At 42.2% G+C, this 9,375-nt stretch overlaps 1 protein-coding gene across 1 annotated transcript in view; it reads left to right on the forward strand.

Annotated features, from left to right (window-relative positions):
* The first annotated feature begins 863 nt into the window (after nt 1-863).
* Nucleotides 864-9,375, forward strand: part of shank3b (SH3 and multiple ankyrin repeat domains 3b) — a 63,306-nt gene continuing 54,794 nt past the window's right edge. Inside the window, exons 1-2 of the mRNA XM_020613443.1 lie at nt 864-970; nt 6,137-6,579. The gene's annotated coding sequence lies outside the window, so the exon portion shown is untranslated. The remainder of the gene's footprint in view (nt 971-6,136; nt 6,580-9,375) is intronic.

A 9,375-nucleotide genomic window follows, 5' to 3' on the forward strand; every position in this document is an offset into this window, starting at 1 on the left:
TGTGCCGCTGGAAAGGGACATTTACTGTATATTTAGTTTATTCTTTTATCTCTCTTTACAAAACATATATAAGAACATATTGCTTAAAAATGTAGCTAGATTGATTTTTGCCTGCTTTGTTTACGTGGACGTTTGCCTGATGGTGACCTTGTGGGTCAAAATGTAAAACTTCCACGTGGGGACACACAGACTCCAATTTTCCTTATGACATAAATCAGCAGCATGAATGGTACATTTGACTGCAACAGTCAGTGTAAACAGCCCGCAGCTGCTGAGTGACAGGCGACAGGCTTCACGTGTGGAAAACACCACGTTATGAGTCATGTGACTGCTGCTGCCACCACGTGTGCTCTGATTGGTTGGTCCCACATAGGAAATTGTCAGTAAACCAAAAATTGTGGACATAATCAAAATCAGTTTTTATTTGTTTGCCCCCATCATCTTCATCATCATCACTGGCTACTGATGCTGATGCTTGGAAGCTGAGCATCCCCCTCTTGTTATTTTTTTTTTTTGCTATTGCATCGTTGCTATGGCAACGGGGCCGCTCCTGTACACCCACGCTACTTACCCCCTCTCTCTCTCTTTTCTTTCTCTCTCTCTCTCTCGCTCACAGCAATTGAACGAGAGGAGAGAGAGAGAGAGAGAGGTGTGTTTTCTAACCCACGCATTGAAGTGGGAGACAACGTGCGCACTCACACGTGCATGCACGCACACACACTCCTGTACACAGTGTATGTCATGCTAGCAGTGTGTGGGCTGAAACAGACCAGCCTTCCACTCATCCTCTCTCCCTCTCTCTCTCCTCATCTCTCTCCCTTCTTCCCTCTCTCTTTTCGTCTCCAGGAACACCTCTTCTTCTTCCTCTTCTTTTTTCCTCCATCTCCCATCATCTCTCCCTGTTTTTCTCTCCATCAGTCCCTTCTTTTTTCAGTTTATCATCATGGAGAATGGGTCCGTGATCTTCTGGGTGAGTCTCTTTCTGCACCTCTTCATACATGTGTGTGTGAGAGTGTGTGTGTGTGTGTTTTAGAGGGAATGCATGTGTGTTAATGTTGTGGCATGTTGGCAATGCTGCTTCAGTGATGTGTTTGTGTGTCAGTCACTTGCTGCAAGTGTGTAACTTTAAAAGTCTTGACTTATCTTCCTTTATGATTTATCTCCTTTTCTCTTTTCCTTTCCTTCTCTCTTCATCTCCTTCCCTCCGCTACTCATTTTGCATCCTTTCCTCATCTCTTCTTTTCCTTGATTTGCCTCCTTTTCTTGTGTCACCTCTCATTTTATTTCCTTTCATTTCCTTCTTTTCTTATTTCCTTTGCTTTCTTTTTCTTTTCCTCCCCTTTACCTTTCCCCTTTTGGATCTGTCTCTCTTCCTTTCCTTTTCCTTCCTCTCCTCATTCTGACCATTGCTTCTTTTTTTCCTTTCAGCACTTCCTTTCCTTATCCCTTATCTGCCTCCTGTCTTCATTTCCTTCACTCCTTTCCTTGTCTTTCCTCTCTACTTCTTCTGTTTTCTTCAACCCTTCTTTTATTTTCTAATTTGCTTCCTTTCCTTTCTTTTTGTCCTCCTTTCCTCCTGCCCTCATTTTCTTTTCTTTCCTAGTCTCCTAACTTCCTTTCTTCTCTGAGTTCTTTCATTTATTACCCTTCCTCTTCCTTCTCTTTTCCTTCTCATATGTGCACTACTCTTCCTTTTCTACTTTCCTCTCTGCCTTTCCTGTTTTTTCTCTCCCTCCGTCACTTTATTTCCTTTGCTTCTCTTTTTCTCCCTCCTTGTCATCTTCATCTCTTTTTATTTCCTGTTTGTTTCCTCCAGCATCACTTTACAGTCCTCGGTGTGTTTGTTATGTAAGAGCAGCAGAGTGTGTGTAGGCCGTGGTCTCAGACTGTCAATCTAAAGAGATGATCTGCTTCAATCAGGAAGTGAATTGTCGTCTTCTTCTGCAGTATCGATACTCTTGAACATTGTGGTTGTCATGGCAACACGCTAAGCTTCACCTTGGTGTGGGCAGAGTTTAAACTGCTAACTGTGTTAGCAACAGCTAGACAGCTGGATCTGCTTTCCACTGAGAGCTTTTCTAAAAATGCAGTTGAAGGACTGCTTGCAGCTTTTCAAGGCCATCTTAAAACAACAGTCAAATAAACAATGAAATCAGTTTTGGTTGCTAGAATCATTCTTCCATTTCCTTCCTGATGCCTTCCCAATGCACTTCCAGTAGAAGTGAACGAGGATAAAATTTGCAGTACTTGTTTTGGGCAAATATAAATTCAGAAATTTACCTAAGCATTTGAAAAAATGCCAGTGTGACACTTCAGCTGTCTCAGTTAAACACAGTCATTGCATATCTCCCACCTTTTTTTGTCTCTATGGACAGTGTGTCCTTATAGATCTGCAGTGGAAGGACAGTAACAAAAAAAAAAGGTGGGGGGGGGGTTACTCCACTTTAGAGAAAACAAAAAGTATTTGACATTTTAATACCAGCTCACTGTTAAGAACAACTACTCTGAGGAATATCTCACATTGAATTCAGTGGAATGAGTGAATTAGACGTGGTGTAATACAGTTTCGCTGCTACCTTGATCATCTTTCTCTAAAGACCTGATGACACCCGCATGTTGTGGCAGAATCAGTTTATTTGACTGGGATCCCTACAGTTAGCTGATTTGTTTGCTGGGGTGAGGCAAATCCTTCACACTCAGTTCAGTTTTCGTGAACTTTGACATGTAAATTTGTGCTGTTTCTGTGGCTAATCATCTTGGTAGTGCTGACCATTGTCCAAAATGGAGGAATCCATTGTAAGCTATTAGCTGTGTTTTTCATTTTAGTTTTATTTCACCCTCTATGTGTGTAAAGAGTCTGACAGTGGAGAACTGACACTTCTGGATTCAGCTTGATCTTGTGGTTTTGAACCACATCACAGATTTCGGCCCACAGTAACTGCTTCAGTCCGATTGTCTTCCCCATTTGCTACAATTACTGTGAATACAATACCGATTGTGTGCATCAGACCTCGTCTCCTGTCCAGATCATCATGTCTTGATTGTGTGTGTTAGCAGAGACAAAACGACTATATTTTAAACCGGTGGTGGTTAGTGCTGTTGCCTCACAGCGAGCAGGTTCCGGATTCAAGCCCCGGCCGACCCGGGGCCTTTCTGTGTGGAGTCTGCATGTTCTCCCTGTGCCTGCGTGGGTTCTCTCTGGGTACTCCAGCTTCCTCCCACAGTCCAAAGACATGCAGCTTAGGGTGACTGGTGACTCTAAATCGCCCGTAGGAGTGAGTGTGGGTGTGTGTGGTTGTTTGTCTGTCAGCCCTGTGATAGACCTGTCCAGGGTGGACCCTGCCTCTCACCCAGTGTCAGCTGGGATTGGCTCCAGCCTCCTGTGACCCTTTTCAGAATAAGCGGTATAGATAATGGATGGATGGATGGAGGCACTAAACCAGCGGTTTGGTCTAGAACGAGTTACCGTGTCACCTGTCAGTCATACTGTAAATCAGTAGAAGTAGCTCAAACACCAACATCTGACCAAAAATTTGTTCAAACTTAAACCTAATTTTATTGCATGAATTAAATTTGATGAGGATTTGGTCCCAGATATGGATTTGATGACACTCCTAGGGGGCCCGTCCGGGGGGGCCCCTGCCTCTCACCCAGTGTCAGCTGGGATTGGCTCCAGCCTCCTGTGACCCTTTTCAGAATAAGCGGTATAGATAATGGATGGATGGATGGAGGCACTAAACCAGCGGTTTGGTCTAGAACGAGTTACCGTGTCACCTGTCAGTCATACTGTAAATCAGTAGAAGTAGCTCAAACACCAACATCTGACCAAAAATTTGTTCAAACTTAAACCTAATTTTATTGCATGAATTAAATTTGATGAGGATTTGGTCCCAGATATGGATTTGATGACACTCCTAGGGAGCGCTTACAGGGCTATAGGGATTTTGCACTTGTTCTAATGCAAAGAGAAGAAGACTGAGCAGATTTCACCTCAGCTCTTGGTTCACAGTGATGTGAGAAACTTGACAAGATAAAGTGTGTGTGTCAGAGAGAGAGAATACAGTGAGTATTATCAGCTCCTGCCATTTGTTTCCATGGTAATGGCAAAAAGAGCTACCTTTCCAGGACACACACACAAATCCTGTTCACACCTAGCAAGAGAACGCACAACTGGACAACTGAAATGTACTGAGCAGAGTAGCTTTAGATTCACATGAGAAGAAGAACAGTGTGAATGGAGATACATGAATGTTTTCTCAGCTTCACCGTATGACAGAAAGTGCTGGAAATAACATGGTGATTAAATTCTCCTTGAGATTTATAGTGGTTTGCAGGTCTTGTACATTGGGACACTTTGTACCAAAGGATTTTGAATGCTTGAGTGAATATGGTGAGGCTGCAACTGGTGATTATTTCATTACATTATTAAGTAATCCAGTAATTGGGGTGGGGGGTAGAAACATGTCATGATTTCCAGGAGTCCATTGTCTTCAGGCGTCTTGTTTGAGCAGTAATTCAAAATCCAAAGATGCTGATTGTCATCAGACTGAGAAAGTCTGCATCATCACATTTGAGAAACTGGAGCCAGATATGTTTGATATTTTACTTGAAAAATTACTTCAATCGATTTTATCAACTCATCAGTCAGCGCTAGAAAAGTGCAACATACTGACACTGAAACAATGATGTGATAATTATTGCAATATTGTGTCAATATCGCCCACTCCTAGCTCTAAATGCAGAACAGTATGTGGGTACTTTGCACCTTGACCCTCTGATAAAGGGGGAAAAGTTAAAATCCAGTTGAAACACACTTTAGTTTATGATACACATGTGAGCTGCGGTTGGAACCGGACTGGTCTAATACTAGATGCAAGGACTGAACCTTCAAACACACACTTAAATGTAGAGAGAGAGGGTGTATGTGCATGTGTGTGTTATCAGTGCCGTCCAGCTTCTCAGCTTTTTCCTGCCAAACATCCAATTCCTTGGCAGCCCAGACAGGAAACAGGAAGTGTGAGTGACAGGAAACAAATTTTTTTTTAATTTCTTTTTTGTTTCCAGCTTTTCCCATTGCTGTCTATGTTGCCATGGAAACATAACTGGCTCCACACACACACACACCAGCTGGCTGGCATAGTGTTGGCTAATAGCCGGCTGCCAGCTGGCTACCAGTATGCTACAGGCTGATTAGCAGTAAGCTAACAGTAGCTGGTACTCAGCCCAAGGTTAGCAGTTCATTGCATCTGTGTCTGAAGTCACTCATCATGCACTACAACAATAATACTATACATGCAGTAGTTTAGTTTATATGGAGCAGTGTATTTAGGTTTTCGGGGGGTTCCTCTTTAATATTAATAATAGTAAGGTCTAGACCTCAGCTTGTAAAGTGTCCTGAGACGACCTTTGTTGTGATTTGGTGCTATACAAATAAAATTGAATTAAATTGAATTGTTAGCAGCAGTAGTGCTCATGTTCATTGGGAGATTACATAAATACACACTCATAACTAATAAAGGTGGAAGGCAAATGTATTAGACTAGTAAAACAAAGGGTCTTGAAGTCTTAAAAAAGAATCAGAAAAGGCCTTTAAAGGTATTAAAACACCTTAAATGTAATGTACAGAAAAATGTTGTCTCTTGGCTGCTGCTACCTGTGTGACAACTAATGTGCATGTGCCTATTGATGTTAAGAATAAACAGGTGATAGATGGAAGTAATAGTACAGCAGGCTAAATATTATGATCTATTATACTGAGGGTATTTAAGATGATTCCATGTGTTAAAACGAGCATCGACATCCATCATCAGTTCACCATCTTTTATCTTAATCTGAGAATAGACACAGATCCATATTTGAAACTTTACATAATACTACCTCTTTCAGTTGCCATGCTAACTGATACAACTGCTTCATATTGTGTAACTGAGTGAACCTGAAGTGGCCTCCACAACTTGCCTCTGTGTCTGACCCACTTCTGATTTGAACCGCACGCTCCATCATCTCTGCAGACCCTGCACTCCTCTGATATGTTTTTTTGTCTTCTCCTCCCCCTCCTCCCCTCTTTCATATCCCCTTTTTTACCTCCCACCCACCTCCTCCCTGTCTTCCTCTTGCTTTTCCTCCCGTTCTACAGGATGGGCAGGGCAGCTCACAGAATACAATCTGAAACTCTGAGACCTCTCACTTTACTGCAAAAATACTACACAGTATTGCCACCGACACTACTTTACTGTCTACTGTAAAAGTACTTCTTCAACTACTCCGGGTTCTGCTCATTCTTCAAGAGGAACTGCAACATCTACAGAAACGTCATCTACTGTGGTAGTACCCAACTGCTACTACCACGACCACTAAGTAAACCACAGGATTACAATAGCCCACAAGCAACTCCTCTGCAACCAGAGACGCGCACCTGGCACCTCAGGCTGGACCAGAAACCAAAACCAAGCCAAAGCCAGAACCAGACCAGTAAGCCAGCCAGGCTCTGTAGACGGGACCAAACCAGGCCAAGACAGACCAGAAGAGACCAGTAGAAATCAGGCCACTGGAAAAGTTTGATGGGACTGCTGACATTAGGTAAGTGTGTCTTATCTGTGTTACTGAAAGTAAACTGGGACACACACAGAACCAGTCACTTTAGAACAGATGGGTCTAGGCGTAGAATAGCTTGTATTCAGACCAGTTCAGGACCAGGCTGTGTCAAAAATCCTTTGTGTTCACTCATTCACCACTCCCTAAACACAGTAATCAGTACTCCTTAGCAGTGCTGGAAAGTAACTGAGTACATTTACATAAGTACAGAATTTAAATACAACTTTGAAATACTGGTACTTGAATCTTTTATTTTCTACAGCTTTATATTTTTATGCTTTATTTCAGAGTCAAATATTGTAATTTTTGCTCCACTTGATTTATTTGACAACAATAGTTACAAAGTACTAATTCAGTACCATTTTCAGAGAGCCAAGTTTTGAATCTGTATGTTCCAGCCTGTTAGCTCCAGAGGAAGTATACAGGATTTGTAGTAACTGGGTGGAAACATTAAGAAATAGCAGTATGGTCCAAATCGTACTGTTCTTCCACCTTTACATTCACAGCTTCATTTGGTACAAGGTTCTGTCAGTTCCCCCACTTTGTTCAGGCCTTTGCTGTGTTTCAGGGATTTTATTTTTTACATCTCATTTTACAAATGACTCACAAAAACCTTGAGTCATTTCAGCTGGTTTGAAAAGGTGAATTAGTTTTTCTGCTTCCACTGGAATGTCCTTAAATAGCTTTTACATCAGCAGCTGAAGTACACTGTTAGTAGCTACACTTGTTGGCATGAAATTAGGTACGGACAGCTGTCATTTGTGTTGCCATCCAAGATACATTTATGGTTAGAAACTTTGTAAAACATATGTGTCTGATTATTATGAATGCTCCAATATGTCTAACCAGTCTGAAACAAACATGGTCACTTGAAGATAATTAAACCTAAAGTTAAAGGTGCATTAACTCAGAGTGAAGAGGTGGCGTCTTTCGCACAGAGAGAGTGGGACAAAGAAAGAGCAACAACCAGGGTTTACATGGGTTTTGGCTGTTTAACCCTTTTATTTAAGGTAACAACATAACCCTGTCTCTATGGATTTAGGCAGAGCATTAAGATTTCTTATATGCACAGCAGGTTTACAAGTGCGATGCCACCACAGTATGGGCAGTATGTTTACTTCTGTCTGCAGTGCCTGCTGGGATTCCCATCCCCCTGAAACTTGGACTCCACACTCTTCATTTCCACCATAAAACCCCCTCCTGTTTCTCACTTTCTCTACCTCCTGTTTTTGAGGACATTTCTCTTTGTTTGTAAAACACAGTTAGCATTTTCAGATGTGAAGCTGAGTTTTCCCTCTGATCACTTTGTGTAAATAACAGGCAGACAGATGTGCTTCTCACTAACATCTAGTGTTTCTGAATTATGCACGAGGACTGTGGAGGGACATCTCTGCTTTTCATCCAGTTTGCTGCTGGCAAGAAAAGTTATAGTTAAAAAATATATCAAAATATAAATTGTTGATATCTAATTTTAGCTGGTTGATGGAATTTGTAACGTCAAGACTTGAAGGTGACAGAAACCAGGTTTATCTGGGGTTTTCAACAACACTTCCCTCCCTCCTTCAGCAGATACAGTTTAACCTTATTACGATGGAAACAAACCAGCTTGCGATGTGAGTGATGGCTTAGAAAAACCTAGTACACTGACCTGGATATTTGAGGTTGGTATATTTGTGGTGGCAGTTGAAAGATGACAGGAAACGAGAACTTGAGCTGGGGATGCTTCCCATCCTCGTGTTTGTGGCCTTATTCCCTCCCTTCCTCTCGTTCTTCCCTTCTTTCTCGCTTCCTTTCAGCTCATTCACTACACATCCTGCAGTTCAGACTTTCTGACAGCCCTTTTACACTTCCCTAAGCGGAACATTCCTGCGATTACCAGTCATGCCACACTTTCACTGGAAGTTGCACTTTCTCTCCTTAGCGCCATGCTTGCTGTTAGAAATGTGAATGGGTCCTTCAGGTAGCACTCAGTGGGATCAGAAATAGCTTTTGGGTTGCTCACACTGGTTGTTTTCCTCTATGCAGATGGCTCTGTTATGTCTCCTTTGGTCAGTCTTCAGGTTTCCTTTCCTGATTCAGGATGTTCAGCTCTGGTTTGACTTTGGCGTGAGACCATTATCTTGTGGAAAGGTGATATTCTTGTTCAATTAGAGCAGCGGGAGGCTTCATCCTGAAATATCTCAGGGTCACTGTTTTGACCATTTCCCGTTTTTGTCCTTAGCAGAGCTGCTGTCCTCCTACACAGCCTGTTCAGCGCTGTGGCTACACTTATCTGCAAATAAGACTCAAGCCGAATGTGCTTTGGTTTCACCAAACCAGAAGCCATCCACCTACAGTGAGGAACAGAAGTATTTGAACACCCTGCGATTTTGCAAGTTCTCCCACTTAGAAATCATGGAGGGGTCTGAAATTCACATTGTAGGTGCAATCCCACTCTGAGAGACAGAATTTTTTTAAAAATTTCAGGAAATCACATTGTATGATTTTTAAAGAATTTATTTGTCTTGCGCTGCTGAACATAAGTATTTGAACACCTGAGAAAATCAGTGTTAATATTTGGTACAGAAACCTTTGTTTGCAATTACAGAGGTCAAACGTTTTCAGGTAGTTCTTGACCAGGTTTGCACACACTGCAGCAGGGATTTTGGCCCCGTCCTCCACACAGATCTCCTCTAGATCTGTCAGGTTTCGGGGCTGTCACTGAGCAACACGGAGTTTAAGCTCCCTCCAAAGATGTTCTATTGGATTGAGGTCTGGAGACTGGCTAGGCCACTCCAGAAC

This window comes from Monopterus albus, unplaced genomic scaffold, assembly GCF_001952655.1.
Source record: "Monopterus albus unplaced genomic scaffold, M_albus_1.0 scaffold134.1, whole genome shotgun sequence".
In the NCBI taxonomy this organism is placed as follows: Eukaryota; Metazoa; Chordata; class Actinopteri; order Synbranchiformes; family Synbranchidae; genus Monopterus; species Monopterus albus.